Below are 15,079 nucleotides of genomic sequence, written 5' to 3'. Positions count from 1 at the left end.
GAAGAATAGTTTGCATTTGATTAGTCAATGGAAATGTAGCTCCTTTCACTGATTCATCAGCTGTTTATTCAGTTTATAGCTTTTAGTTTTTGCTTTCTTGTTTAGACCTTTAAACTATTTTACTATACATTACTCTTTCAGAGAATGAACAAGGGGAGATGAAATTAAAATCGGTTTCTTTTTTTTTGTTTTAAATTTTATTTTATTGTTTAATTATGAAAACTTTTTCATGGTTACATGATTCATATTCTTTCTTCCCCTCCTCCCAACCCCTTCCCGGAGCCAACGCACAATTCCACTGGATTTTACATGTGTCATTGATCAAGACCTATTTCCATATTATTGATATTTGTACTAGAGTGATCATTTAGAGCAGTGGTTCCCAAACTTTTTTGGCCTACTGCCCCCTTTCCAGAAAAAATATTACTTAGCCCCCTGGAAATTAATTAAAAAAAATTTTAATAGCAATTAATAGGAAAGATAAATGCACCTGTGGCCATCACCACTCCCCTGGATCACTGCAGCACCCACCAGGGGTGGAGGCGCCCACTTTGGGAATCACTGATTTAGAGTCTGCATCCCCAGTCATATCCCTATTGACCCACGTGGTCAAGCAGGTATTTTTCTTCTATGTTTCTGCTCCCACAGTTCTTTCTCTGGATGTGGATAGTGTTCTTTCTCATAAGTCCCTCAGAAATGTTTTGGATCATTGCATTGCCGCTAGTGGAGAAATCCATTACAATTGATTGTGCCACAGTGTATCTGTCTCTGTGTATATGGTTCTCCTGGTTCTGCTCCTTTCGCTCTGCATCAATTCCTGGAGGTTGTTCCAGTTCACATGGAATTTCTCCAGTTCATTATTCCTTTGAGCACAATAATATTCCATCACCAATAAATACCGCAATTTGTTTAGCCATTCCCCAATCATAGAGCATCCCTTCATTTTCCAATTTTTTGCCACCTCAAAGAGTGCAGCTATAAATAAAATCTGTTTCTATTGCTGTTTCAAAATGACTAGCTAAACGTTTGAGACAACTAAGTGACACAGTAGATCCAGTGCTGATCCTGGAGTCAGGAAGACTCATCTTCCTAAATTCAAATCTGGCCTTCATGTGTAAAACCAGCTAGAGAAGGAAATGACAAAGCATCCAGTGTCTGCCAAGAAAACTCCAGATGGTGGTCATGAAGAGTTGGTCATGACTGGTAGTGACTAAAAACCAAAAAGTTTGAGGAAGTTCAAATTGGTGCCATATATCACTTAGAGTTCTTAGAGGAGGGGCCCTAAACTTTTTGTGAATGGGAACCTACTTTTTAGTCTTCTAGAGACTTGAGATCTTTGGGTGTGGAAATTATTGATGGTAGGGAAGAGGGAGGAAGAAAGGACTAAAGGCAGAATTTGTGCTGTAGAACAGAGATCTTATTGAACTGCCTAGAGATCCCTGCCTGGGGTAATATAGTGCTAGACGCAAAGGAAAGCTGAAACAAAGTGGAAAAGCTTTTGATTTGGAGTTCTGATTCTGCTGCTTATGAGCTACATGTTCTTGGGTTCATAACTTATTCAATTGGCCTCAGTTTCCTCTTCCATAAAATAGGCATAATATTTTGCCTACTTCATAGGGTTATGACAGTACTTTTTCTCCACTGATACAGACCGTCACCCTTCACATTTCTTGTGTTGCCATGGCCGAAAAATAAGACAGGCGATGAAACTTTATGGTCAATCTTCTTGCGATCATTACTTTTGTTCTTAGCAAGCCTACTTTTCAGAAAGCAGACACATTGAGTATAGCTGGATTTTCAGCTTGGGAGAAACTTTAAGAGTTTGCATTCTGCTGAAATTGCCTTTGAGAATCCAGAATTACCTTAATCTAATATTATGTGTCCTCCAGGGATGGGGCATTATTATCCCACACTGCCTAGAATGGCTTTACAGGAAGGAAGTTTGCCTTAAAGGAGCCTTGTGATGAGTGTAGTGGTGTTTTGAATGAATAATAGTAACATTATTCACAGAGGAGGGTGAAACTCTGCATTCACAGAATGAACCTGGCTAATTTATCCATTGCAGTCAGATGATTGAATTAATTGACTTAGTGAGCAGATATCATCATTAAAATGGAACCAAAGAAATGCCATCACTATGGTGTGTGCTTGTGTGTGTGTGCTTGCATGTGTGTGTTTTAAAGTAGCTAGTGATCCAATGCATTGACTATGTAACTATGAAATATTGTCTTTAATAATAAATTTTGCTTACAAAAATGCATAATGTTTTCTTTTTAAAGATATAAAATCAGTATTATCTGTCATTAAATTAGTGCTTGAAAAGGAATTGAGGTCATGGAGCATATGGGTTAGTAAATTGAGAATTAGCTAGGTTGTAATGTATGTATTACATAGTGATTGTAAGTCATATGTTCTCAGCCTCCTGATATTGGAAATTGGGATTTTGCACAGTAAAAATCTGTTTCAGCAGTTGCACTGAGCTGTAGATGTGTCTGTTTTTCCAATTGTTTAGATCTAGTTTTAATTGTGTGGAAAGGGTTTTGTAGTTGTGTTTGCATAATTCCTGTGTTTGTCTTGGCAGATAGATTCCTAAGTATTTTATATTGTCTAGGGTGATTTTAAATGGAATTTCTCTTTCTAACTCTTCCTGCTGCGATGTTTTCGAAATATATAGAAATGCTGATGATTTATGTGTGTTTATCTTGTATCCTGCAACTTTGCTAAAGTTGTTAATTATTTCCACTAGCTTTTTAGTTGATTCTCTAGGATTTTTTAAGTAGACCATTATATCATCTGCAAAGAGTGATAGCTTAGTCTCCTCATTACCTATTTTAATACCTTCAACTTCTTTTTCTTCTCTAATTGCTACTGTGAGTGTTTCTAGTACAATGTTAAATAATAGAGGTGACAGTGGGCATCCTTGTTTCACTCCTGATCTTATTGGGAAGGCTTCTAATTTATCCCTGTTACAGATGATGTTTGTTGATAGTTTTAGATATATACCGTTTATTATTTTTAGGAAAGGCCCTTCTATTCCTATACTTTCTAGTATTTTCAGTAGGAATGTATGTTGTATTTTGTCAAAGGCTTTTTCAGCATCTATTGAGATAATCATGTGATTTTTGTTGGTTTGCTTGTTGATATGGTTGATTAATATAAAAGGTTTTCCTAATATTGAACCATCCTGGCATTCCTGATATAAATCCCACCTGATCATAATGAATGACCCTCTTGATCACTTGCTGGAATCTTTTTGCTAGTATTCTCTTTAACATTTTTGCAACTACATTCATTAAGGAGATTGGTCTATAGTTTTCTTTCTCTGTTTTTGATCTACCTGGCTTTGGGATCAGTACCATATTTGTGTCATAAAAAGAGTTTGGTAGAACTCCTTCTTTGCTTATTGTGTCAAATAGTTTGTATAGTATTGGGATTAGTTGTTCTTTGAAGGTTTGATAGAATTGTGAATCCATCTGGTCCTGGGGATTTTTTCTTAGGGAGTTCTTTGATGGCTTGTTCAATTTCTTTTTCTGATGCAGGATTATTTAAGTATTCTATTTCTTCTACTGTTAATCTGGGCAATTTATATTTTTGTAAATATTCATCCATATCACCTAGATTGCTATATTTATTGCCTTATAATTGAGCAAAATAGTTTTTAATGATTGCCTTAATTTCCTCCTCATTAGAAGTAAAGTCTCTGTTTTCATCTTTGATACTGATAATTTGGTTTTCTTCTTTCCTTTTTTTAATTAGATTGATCAGTACTTTGTCAATTTTATTTGTTTTTTTCAAAGTACCAGCTTCTAGTCTTATTTATTAATTCAATAGTTCTTTTACTTTCAATTTTATTGATTTCTCCTTTTATTTTTATAATATCTAATTTGTTTTTAACTGGGGATTTTTAATTTGTTCCCTTTCTAGTTTTTTGATTTGCATGGCCAGTTCATTGATCTTTCTTTGCCCTCCCTAATTTGTTAATATATGCACTCAAGGATATAAATTTCCCTCTGAGTACTGCTTTAGCTGCATCCCACATATTTTGGTAGGATGTCTCATCATTGTCATTCTCTTCAAAGAAATTATTAATTGTTTCTATGATTTTTTCTTTAACTAACTGATTTTGGAGAATTATATTATTTAATTTCCAATTAATTTTTTATTTGCCTATCGAGGTGCCCTTAGTAATTATTATTTTTATTACATTATGATCTGAAAAGGTTACATTTATTATTTCTGCTCTTTTGCATTTGTTTGCCATGTTTGTATGTCCTAGTACGTGGTCAATCTTTGTGAATGTACCATGTGCAGCTGAAAAGAAGGTGTATTCCTTTTTGTCCCTATTTATTTTCCTCCACATATCTATTAACTCTAATTTTTCTAGGATTTCATTCACCTCTCTTACCTCTTTCTTATTTATTTTTTGGTTTGATTTACCTAGATCTGATAGTGGGAAGTTCAAGTCTCCTACTAGAATATTTTGCTGTCTATTTCCTCCTTGAGCTCTGCCAATTTCTCCTTCAGAAATTTGGATGCTATGCCATTTGGTGCATACATATTGAGCACTGTTATTTCCTCATTGTCTATACTGCCTTTTATCAGGATGTAATTACCTTCCCTATCTTTTTTAATCATATCTATTTTTATATTGTGGCTTTGTCAGATATCAAAATGGCTATTCCTCCTTTCTTTTTCTCAGTTGAAGTCCAATAGATTTTGCTCCAGCCTTTGATCTTAAACCTATGTATGTCCACCTGCCTTATGTGTGTTTCTTGTAGACAACATATGGTAGGATTTTGGTTTCTAATCCACTCTGCTATTTGCTTCTGTTTTATGGGCGAGTTCATCCCATTCACATTCAGAGTTATAATTATCAACTGTGTGTTCCCCAACATTTTGATATCCTCTCCTAGTTCTGCCCCTTCTTCTTATGCTATTCCCTTTTAAACCAGTGGTTTGTTTATATCAGTCCCCCTTATCCCCTCCCTTAGTTTACTTCCCTTTCCACCCCCTTCCTTTTTGTTCCCCTCTTTTTATTTTTTAAGGCCTAATGAATTCCCTCCCCCCTCTCCTCCCCTCCCTTTTTTGACCTCCCCACACCCCTGCTCCCCTTGGTTTATCCCTTCTGACTTTCTCAGTAGGGTTAGATAGAATTCTATATCCCAGTGGATATAGCTACTCTTCCCTCTCAGTACTAATTCTGCTGAGGGTAAAGTTTAAATATTCCCTATTAATGCTCTCTTCCTCTTCTCCTTATAATAGTGTTCATCCCCTCCCCTTCCCATGCCCTCTTTGTGTGGTATAGAATATCCTATTTTTCTCATTCATTCAAGTTTCTCTTGGTGCCATCTACTATTCCACCCCTATCCCTTTTTCCCCGTATCTTCTTAGACCATTTAGTACTCCAACCTTTCCCTATGAATAATTCTTGTGAATACAGTTTTTGAAAATTACATATAATATTTCCCCATATATGAGTACAAATAATTTGATCTTATTGAAGCCCTTAAAGAAGCAAATTTAAAAATAAGACTTTTCTTTCTTTCCCCTCTGTTTCTTATTTACCTTTTCATGTTTCTCTTGGTTTTTATGGTTGGATATCAAACTTTCCATTTAGTCCTGGTCTTTTCTGTGCAAATACTTGGATATCTTCTCTCTTGTTGAATGCACATACTTTCTCCTGGAAATGTATAGTCAGTTTTGAGGGGTAGGTGATTCTTGGTTGTAAACCCAGTTCTCTTACCTTTCTGAATATCATATTCCAAGCCTTGCAGTCTCATAGTGTGGAGGCTGCCAGATCCTTTGTGATCCTGATTGGTGCTCCTTGATATCTGAATTGTCTCTTTCTGGCTTCCTGTAATATTTTTTCTTTAACTTAGAAGCTCTTGAATTTGGCTATTATATTCCTGGGGGTTGTCTTTTGAGGGTTCAGTGTAGAACTGTTTCCTATTTCTGACACAGTATCTTCATGGTTTGGGAATTGGGGTTAGGTGTTCAGTACAGTAAATTATAGTCATCTCTAAATATAATATAGGCATCATAAAATCTTTTTCAGCTCTTGCTTTTTGCAGATCCAGAATTATGATCTTTTTCTGCTTCATATATTGTCCCTTTTTTACCTACTAGCTATAAATAATTGATGAAAGAGAGGGATAATGATTTATTATCCTTATCTATAGTTATTCCCTTTTCAGATACATACTTCACGTTTCTGATCCACAGTGGTAATTCCCAGCCATTTTGGCATTGAAGAACCTTTTTATTGTTGAATTTCATGATGGCTCTTTATACTTCGTCCACTACTTTGACAAGTATATATTAAAAAAATAGATGGACATTGAATTTTTTCAATATTTTAAAACTATGTAGCATCATGATTCACATATAACCAACAAATTAAGAGATTAGACATTTTCTTCATATCTCACGAACTCTCAGACCACTTTAAAACAGGAGTTATATGCAAAAGACAAAGCAATTTCAGCTATCTTTACAGTCTAGGAAACTATAAACCTTAATAAGGTAGCAAATCAATGAGCTAACAGCAGAGCAGCTAATTCCCAATCTCCTAACATGTTCACTTTTCACCCTCTTCTCCGACCATCCATAGTGCTGTCAGTAGGACTGTACAAGCTGACCTCTAGACTTGTAACAGAAATCAACCCTACCCCACACTCAATGTTCTGCCAGTGGTAGCTGTCCTAGACTGGGGCAGCAGCATGATTGTGCTTTGTACTGCATCAAAGCTCAGCCAAAGAACTGAGCAACTGAGAGAATGAATTAGAAATAATCAATAGTAAAATAAAAGCACTAGAGGATCTTTCTGTACAAGGTAGAATTTTAGCTGAGATTTGGAGGAAACCAGGAAGGGATGGGGTTCCAGGCATGAAGCCTCACCAGGGATAAGACACAGAGTTAAGAGATAGAATATCTTGTTTGAGTAACAATAAAGACTTCATTCTCACCGGATCAAAGAGTGTGGCCAGGGGTGGAGGTCATGATGTGTAAGAAGACTGGAAAGGTGTGTATGGGGTAAGCAGATTATAAAGGACTTTGAAAATCACACAGAATTTCATATTTGATTATGGATGTGATTAAGAATTACTAGAGGTCATTGAATAGGGGAATGACATCGTTAGACCTGTCCTTTTGGAATATCACTTCAACAACTGAGTGGAGGATTGATTGGAGTGGGGAAGGATTGGTGGCAGGCAGACCAGGAGGCTATTGAAGTAGAGTTCAGATGTAAGGTGATGAGGGCCTGCACCCTGGTTGTAGTGGACAGATGTGTAAGTGGACAGATGGGGATAAATGCTAGAGATGTAATGACTGTAAAATAGACAAACCTAGGCAAGAAATTAGAAATGGAGGCGTAAGAGTGAGGAGACAGAGGTGAATAGATACTAGTAGAAGGCTTATGGGCAATGTGAGATGAGGAACAAGAGAGAAGATGGAGCTCTCTGAATGACCTCTGTTTTCAGTGGAATATGAGGCAAGATTCTCAGCTGACAGATTGTGGGAAAAGGAGCTGTGGGAGTTTGGAGGAAGGATCAAAAGCTTTAGAAAAATCACTGTGGTGAGGTTTAGTTAATCAGTTAGTGAAAGGATTGCTATGCAACACTGAGGGCCCATTTAAAAATATTTTTTATTTTTAAAAATATTTTTCCATGTTTACATGATTTATTTTCTTTCCCTCCCCCCTCCCAGAACTGACAAGCAATTCCACTGGGTTATACATGTATTACTACTCAAAACCTATTTCCACATTATTTTTGCAATAGATCAATCTTTTTAAAATCAAACCCCCGAATCATATGCCCTTATAAACAAGTGATGAGTCATATGTTTTTCTTCTGTGTTTCTACTCTCACAGTTCTTTTTTTCAATGTGGATAGAATTCTTTCTCATAAGTCCCTCGGGGTTGTCCTGGATCATTGTATTTCTACTAGTAGTAAATTCTATTACATTAGATAGTTTCACAATGTTTCCCTTTCTGTGTACAGTCTTCTCTTGGTAGTGCTCATTTCACTCTGCATCAGTTCATGGAGTTTCTACCAGTTCATGTGGAAATCCTCTAATTCATCATTTCTTATAGCACAGTAGTATTCCATCACCATCATACACCACAATTTGTTCATCGAATTAAGGGACAACTCTTCTTTTTCTTGATGAATAGCTAAACAAATTGTGATGATTGAATGTAATCAAATATTACTGTGCTGTTAGAAATGACAAACATGACAAATACAGAGGATGAAAAGATCTAACAAAACTGATGCAGAGGAAAATAAGCAGAGTTAAGAAAACAACAAAACAATGAATATGAACATAAATGGAAAAGAACAAGCACATAAAAATCCATAAGAGAATGTTTCAAAATTATAAAGAACAGGCATGACTCAAAAGAATAGATTTGAGAAGACAATATGATCTCAGACCTATGAAGAGGAGAAGGTCCTCAAATGTTGTACATAGTATATATTTCTGTATATATTTGATCAGTTATCCTTTTTTTGGCATTTAAAAATGCTGTTTGCTATATAGGGTGAGTCTAGCATGGAGAGGGGGAGGGACACTAGAGGAAAATATGATGTAAAAAAAAGACATCAATAAAAAATGTATTTAAAAACAAAAGCAAAACATTGCAGCAGCAATGGTCAAATCATTGAAGATTGAAGACATCTCAAGTTGTCATCAAATAATAGCTGAGAGTCTTATTGTAAAGTATCTCATAATTTGTCTGCTAACCTTTACCCCCTCCCCCCCCCGCAAGCTCCCAAGAATTACTGCTCTAAGGTAATCAGCAGTTATCATTCTTAAATCCAATGATCCTTTCTTTATCCTTAATCATTCTTGATTTTTTATAGTTTTCAATATGCTTGACTAAACTAGATATCTTCTTCCCTCATCTTTTCATATAACATGCTTTACTCATTCACTTATCCATCCTTCTCAGTCTCCTTTTTTAAATTAGAGTCCATTTCCTGACCCCTTAGATTGGGTGTCCAACCAGACTGTCCTAATTCTCGTCTTCTCTATATTTTTCCTTAGAGAACTCATGTACTCCCATGGATTCAGTTATCATTTCTAGGCTCATGTCTCAAAAATTTCTGTATTCAACTCTTATCTTTCCTTTTAATTTTTGAAGTCCTACATCTCCAACTATTTGCTATATATCTCTACTAGAATCTTTACCTCGGAAATCAGTCAACCTCTACATGACCTAAACTTGAATTGATCATCTTTCCCCAAAACTCCTCATTGCTCTATTTCCCTATTTCTTTTTTTTTTTAATTTAAAGAATTTTTTTCAATTATATGTAGAAACATTTTTTAACAATTATTTTCTGACATTTTGCAATTCAAATTCTCTTTCTCCCTTCCTCCTTCCCTCCTTAAGGTGGTAAATAAATAGTCTAATATAGTTTATACTCATGCTTGCATGAAATACATATTTCCTTATTCCCTATTCTGTGGAAGAAGACATCACACAGAGTAAAAAACTCAAAAAGGAAATAAAGTGAAAGATGAGCTGCTTTGATCTGCATTCAGATTTCAACAATTCTTTCTTTGGCTGTGTATTGTATTTTTTATCATGAGTCCTTTGAAGTTGGAACCTTGTTTTACTGATAATAGTCTAGTCCTTCACAATTGATCATCACATAATATTTCTGTTACTGTGTATACCGTTCTCTTGATTCTGCTTAGTTCACTTTATGTTGGTTCATATAAGTCTTTCCAGGTTTTTCTGAACTTATTCTGTTCATTTCTTATGGCACAGTAGTAATCCATTACAACTATATACCACAACCTGTTTAATCATTCTCTAATTGATGGAGATCACCTCAGTTTCCAGTTCTTTACCACCACAAAAAGAGCTGCCAAAAATATTTTTGTAAAGTGTTCTAAATCCCTCCTGATTAGAGAATGCAAATCAAAACAACTCTGAAGTACCACCTCATACCTAGCAGATTGGCCAATATGATAGTAAAGGAAAATAATAAATGTTGGAGGGGCTGTGCAAAATTGAAAGACTAATGCATTGCTGGTAGAGTTGTGAATTGATGCAACCATTCTGGAAGGCAATTTGGAATAATGCCCAAAGGGCTTTAAAAGAATGCCTGCCCTTTGATTCAGCAATACCACTATTAGAGTTGTACCCCAAAGAGATAATAAAAAAGGGTTATACAAAATTCATAGCCATGCTCTTTGTGGTGGCAAAAAATTGGAACACGAGGGGTTGTCCCTTGATTAGGGAATGGCTGAACAAATTGTGGTATATGCTGGTGTTGGAAGGAATGATGAACTGTTTGATTTCTATATGAATTGGAAGCACCTCCATGAACCAATGTGGAATGAAATGAGCAGAACCAGGAGAATTGGTTCTTGAATATAGAACATAGAATTGAATATAGAAAAACTGAATATAGACATTTGAATTGAATATAGAAATTGAAACATTGTGGAATGATCAAATGTAATCAACTTTGCTACTAGTAGCAATGCAGTGATCCAGGACAATCCCAAGGAACTTATGAAAAAGAATGCTGTCCACATTGAGAGAAAGAACTGTGGGAATAAAAACGTAGAAGAAAAACATGATTCATCACTTGTTTATATAAGTATGTGATTTGGGGTTTTTGTTTTAAAAGATTACTCTATTACAAAAGTGAATAATATGGAAAGAGGTATTAAGTGATAAAATGTATAACCCAGTGGAATTTCTTGTCAGCTCCAAGAGTGGGGAGGGAGCAGGGGAGGGAGAGAAAATGAATCATATAACCATGGAAAAATATTTAAAAAAGCATTTTTGTACAAATAGGTCTTTTTGCCCTGATTCCCTTGGAATGTAGAACCATTAATGGTTTTGCTGGGTCAAAGGATATGCATAGTTTTATGTCCCTTTGGGCATTGTTTCATATTGCTCTCCAGAATCATTGTATCAGTTCACGGTTCCACCAACAGTGTATTAGTGTCCCAATTGTCCCACATCCCCCCAACATTTATAATTTTCCTTTTTGGTCATATTAGCCAATCTTATAGGTTTCAGGTGATATCTCAAGAGTTGTTTTAATTTACATTTCTCTAATCAATAGTGATTGGAGGGGGCAGCTGGGTAGCTCAGTGGATTGAGAGCCAGGCCTAGAGACTGGAGGTCCTGGGTTCAAATGTGGTCTCAGACACTTCCCAGCTATGTGACCCTGGGCAAGTCACTTGACCCCCATTGCCTATCCTTACCACGCTTCTGCCTTGGAGGCAATATGGAAGGTAAGGGTTTTTTTTGTTTGTTTGTTTGTTTTGTTTTGTTTTGTTTTTAATTGTGATTGATTTCCCCCCCACCCGGCTCTTCTCTACAGTGACTTACATATAATCATTCTTTTGGATTCTGCCTCTACAAAATTTCTCCCGTCCATCTATTCTTAATCATTATCACCTTTTTTTGAAGACTTATTATCTTTTCTCAGGACTATGGCCTCTTAACTAATTGGTCTTCCTGTCTCTAGTATATTAGAAAAGTGCCAAAATAATTTTCCCAAAGCATAGTGACTATGTCACTCTCCTGCTTAAAAATTAGTGGTGTCTTCTTGTTGCTTGTAAAGTATATCCAAACTCTGTAATCTGATACCGGAAACCCTTTTAAAGTCTTTTTCTAATTTATCTTATAGCTTTATTTTACATTATTCTCCTTCAAGTACTCTGTGTTTTTGTCAAAATAAACCTCAAATTATTTCTGGAATTTTTCATACTGCCTTCGCTTCTGTGTATTTGTGCCTAGAGAGACTTCTTCCTAATTTCTGCCTTTTCAGAATAATTTTCTTTTTTTTAAGGCTCTAATTAAATACTACCTTTTTGGATAGCCTTCCCTCATTCCAGTTTCCTACCTTGCCCTTCCCTCTCATGAAAGGGTTCTCCCTGTCATTATTCAGAGCATTGGCTTATCTGTGTGTCAGTTGAAGAGGTAGTAATTTCATGCACAGCTTTGAACCTATCTCTTCTAACTCCAAGCTAACCCTCATTGTACAATACCAAATCACCCGCTAATTATATAGCTAGCCTTTGTTTTAAAAACTAGTTTAGTTGGGAAAATTAAATTTGTATACAAGACATAGAGTTTATAGAAGGGTGAGATAATTCCTGGCTTGGGGAATAAAGGAAGATTTCTTGATGGATGTAGAATTTGGGCTAGGTCCAAAAATATGAGTGATATTTCAATAGTCTGAGGTGTTGGGAAGAGTATTCCAGGAATAGGGAACAGAAAATGAGCTACAATTTATGGGGGAAAGAACTCATGTCATGGTCTTATGTTCAAGAAATTGTGAATAGTTCAGTTTTTGTAAGTTTCAACTTTTTGTTAGAAATCAGGTTTTCTTTGAAGGCATGCCTCAAGTTGAATTTAGCTTTTAAAAAAATTTCCTAGTGCAAATTACAAGCTTATCTAGAGGTAACCTTGAGTAAATCCACATCAGCTTTCATTTTGTAGATCTTATAAGTTAAGCTGGATCATTCCTGGTAGGCATTCTGAAAATTCAATGGGATACATCTATATTTGATATAGAAAATATACTAAAAACATTGAAGAGGTATTGCATGTGGAATTTTTGGTGGGGTAGGGACATGGAGGAAACTTTTTTCCTTAATATAAAATTAGTGATTGAACCTTGAGTTTTAAACATTAAGCTTGTAGATGGGCAGTAAGGTGGATTAGAGTGCAATTATTAAGAGTACCAGGCCTGGCGTCAAGAAGACCTGAGTTCAAATTGAGCCTTACTGGCTTATACTTACTGGCTAAGTGACCCTGGGCAAATCATTTAACCCTGATTGCCTCAATTTCCCCATTTATAAAGTGAGCTGGAGAAAGAAATGGCAAACCACTCCAGTATCTTTGCCAAGAAGACCCCAAATGGGGTCACAAAGACAGACACTACTGGAAAATGATTGAACAAGCTTATTATAGAAGCTCCAGCTCTAAGGTGATCACTTCCCTCACCATTTTCAGTTACAGAAATTAGTTTTCCTTTTGAAAATTGGAAAGGGAGGGACTCAAGTTTGCTCTAAGTTTAGTTGCCATGTCCTACTCCAGAGATTGCCCTATTTAAAAGACCATAGGTACTAGAAATAACAGAACATTGATGAAGCTCATTCTGTTCTCCACACCTAATAAACAAAGGTTTATTAGTTTTTTTGTTGGTTTTTTTTTTTTATAATAGTGAGCTGTTTAGTTCTTGGTAGGATAGCAACAGTATAGATTGAAGTAATTTCAAAACATAGATGAATCCTTGTCGTCATCATCATCTCTAGGCCTGGCTCTCAATCTACTGAGCAACCCAGCTTCCCCCCAAATAAGTTTATATTTTCAAATTAAATTCTGAGCAATTAAAATATTTTTCCCAAAAGGAAATACTTTGTAAGTATTTTCAATTAAACTCATCAAACTAATTAGAATAATTTTCTTTCAACATAACTAACCTGTTAACTAATTTGTAGTTTAGTTTTTATGCTTTCATTCTTGACTTACTTTCATACTATCTTGAAGTTGGGCCTTAGACTTTGTTAGCCATTTTTGCTACCTTCTTTTCCATGTTTTTTCACAAGAAAGATGACCAACTTTTGAATTTTTTCAGTTATCTTCTCCCCCTTTAATCTTTAGTTTCTCACCCTCTCTGATCACCTATAGCAGCACTGGTGAACCTTTTAGAGATTACGTGGCCAAATTGTACCTTCTAGCTGCTTGTGAGCGCGCACCCCTCCTCCTCCCCATCCCTCCATTATCCTAGACAGCTGAGGGAGGGAGGAAGTGCTCACATTGAGCTTCTGGGTAGAAGGGCAGGGCATGTGAAAATTGTCCTCAGGCATAGTGGAGAGGGAGAGGGGAGCAACCCCCTCCCTGCTGCCATGGCATGTGTATCATCACACCTTCACCAACAGGATCTTATAGCCTCACTCACAGGGTCTGCTTTACCCTCTCTTAGACCCACTCCATAGTCACATGCTGTTCTTCCCCATTCTCTCCAATTGACTGGTTGTACTGATAGAGTTGGATTACTTTGTGCTTCCCATTGCCACTCTGAGGCTCACCCTTTATCACTGTCATTTCTCCCTACATTCTAGCAAACTGGCTTTCTCTTTGTTCTTCACATTTGGTGTTCCATCTCTCATCTCTAATATCTTTGCATTAGCTGTCTCTCATACCTGGAATGCACTTCCTCCTCACCTTCACTTCATAATTACCTTACAGACACCCCACAAATGTCTTAATCAATGCTTTTTCTCCGTCTTCCCAAACTCCAATTGCTATTGCTCCTCTCTCTACCTCAAAATTATTTTGAAAAATTTTTAACCCTTACTTTTTGTCCTTGTAACAACTCTAAAACATAAAGATGAAGATTAAGTAGTTGGAGTTAAATGACTTGCCCAGGATCACCCAGCTAGGCATACTCATTGGAATCCAGGCCCTTCTGACTCCATGCCTGATACCCTCTCCACTGAGCCACCTTATATTTTTCATGTTTCATATTTTTTATTAAAGTTTATTTTTTCATGAACAAAAATCTATTTTTCCTCTATCCTACCTCCCTACCCCATTAAAAAAATAGACAAATAAATTTGTTTCTTGATCCTGTTAAAAAAATGTATGCCTCGTCTGCATTTTTGAGTCCATCACCTCTCTATCAAAAGATGAACAGCATTGGTCTTCTGGAATCACGGATGGTCATTGCATTAATTGTAGTTCTTTCAACTTTCAAAGTTATTTGTTTTTGCAGTATTATTGTTTTAAAAATTGTTCATTTTTAGAATATTAATGTTAGAATTTTAGTTGTTTTTCTATTTCTTTATGGTTCATTCTGTATCCATTCATACAGGTCTTTTTGCAACTCTTCAAAGTTATGTTTTCTCATTTTTTACACAATATCACACATGTATGCCACAACTTGTTTTACCATTTTCATACTTTGTATATTAATTCATTCTGTATATACTTTTATGTGCCTGTTTTTCACCTATAGAATGTGAATTCCTTGAGTGAAAAGATGGTTCCATTTTTATCTTTAAATCACCAGCATAGTGCCTGGTACATAGTA

General features: G+C 35.9%; 1 protein-coding gene across 1 annotated transcript in view; it reads left to right on the top strand.

Annotated features, from left to right (window-relative positions):
* CTNNBL1 (catenin beta like 1) overlaps positions 1 to 15,079 on the top strand; it is a 216,689-nt gene that overhangs the window by 91,386 nt on the left and 110,224 nt on the right. The window lies entirely within an intron of this gene.

Source organism: Gracilinanus agilis, chromosome 2, assembly GCF_016433145.1.
Source record: "Gracilinanus agilis isolate LMUSP501 chromosome 2, AgileGrace, whole genome shotgun sequence".
Lineage (NCBI taxonomy): Eukaryota > Metazoa > Chordata > Mammalia > Didelphimorphia > Didelphidae > Gracilinanus > Gracilinanus agilis.
This window is presented reverse-complemented; position numbering and strand designations above follow the sequence as displayed.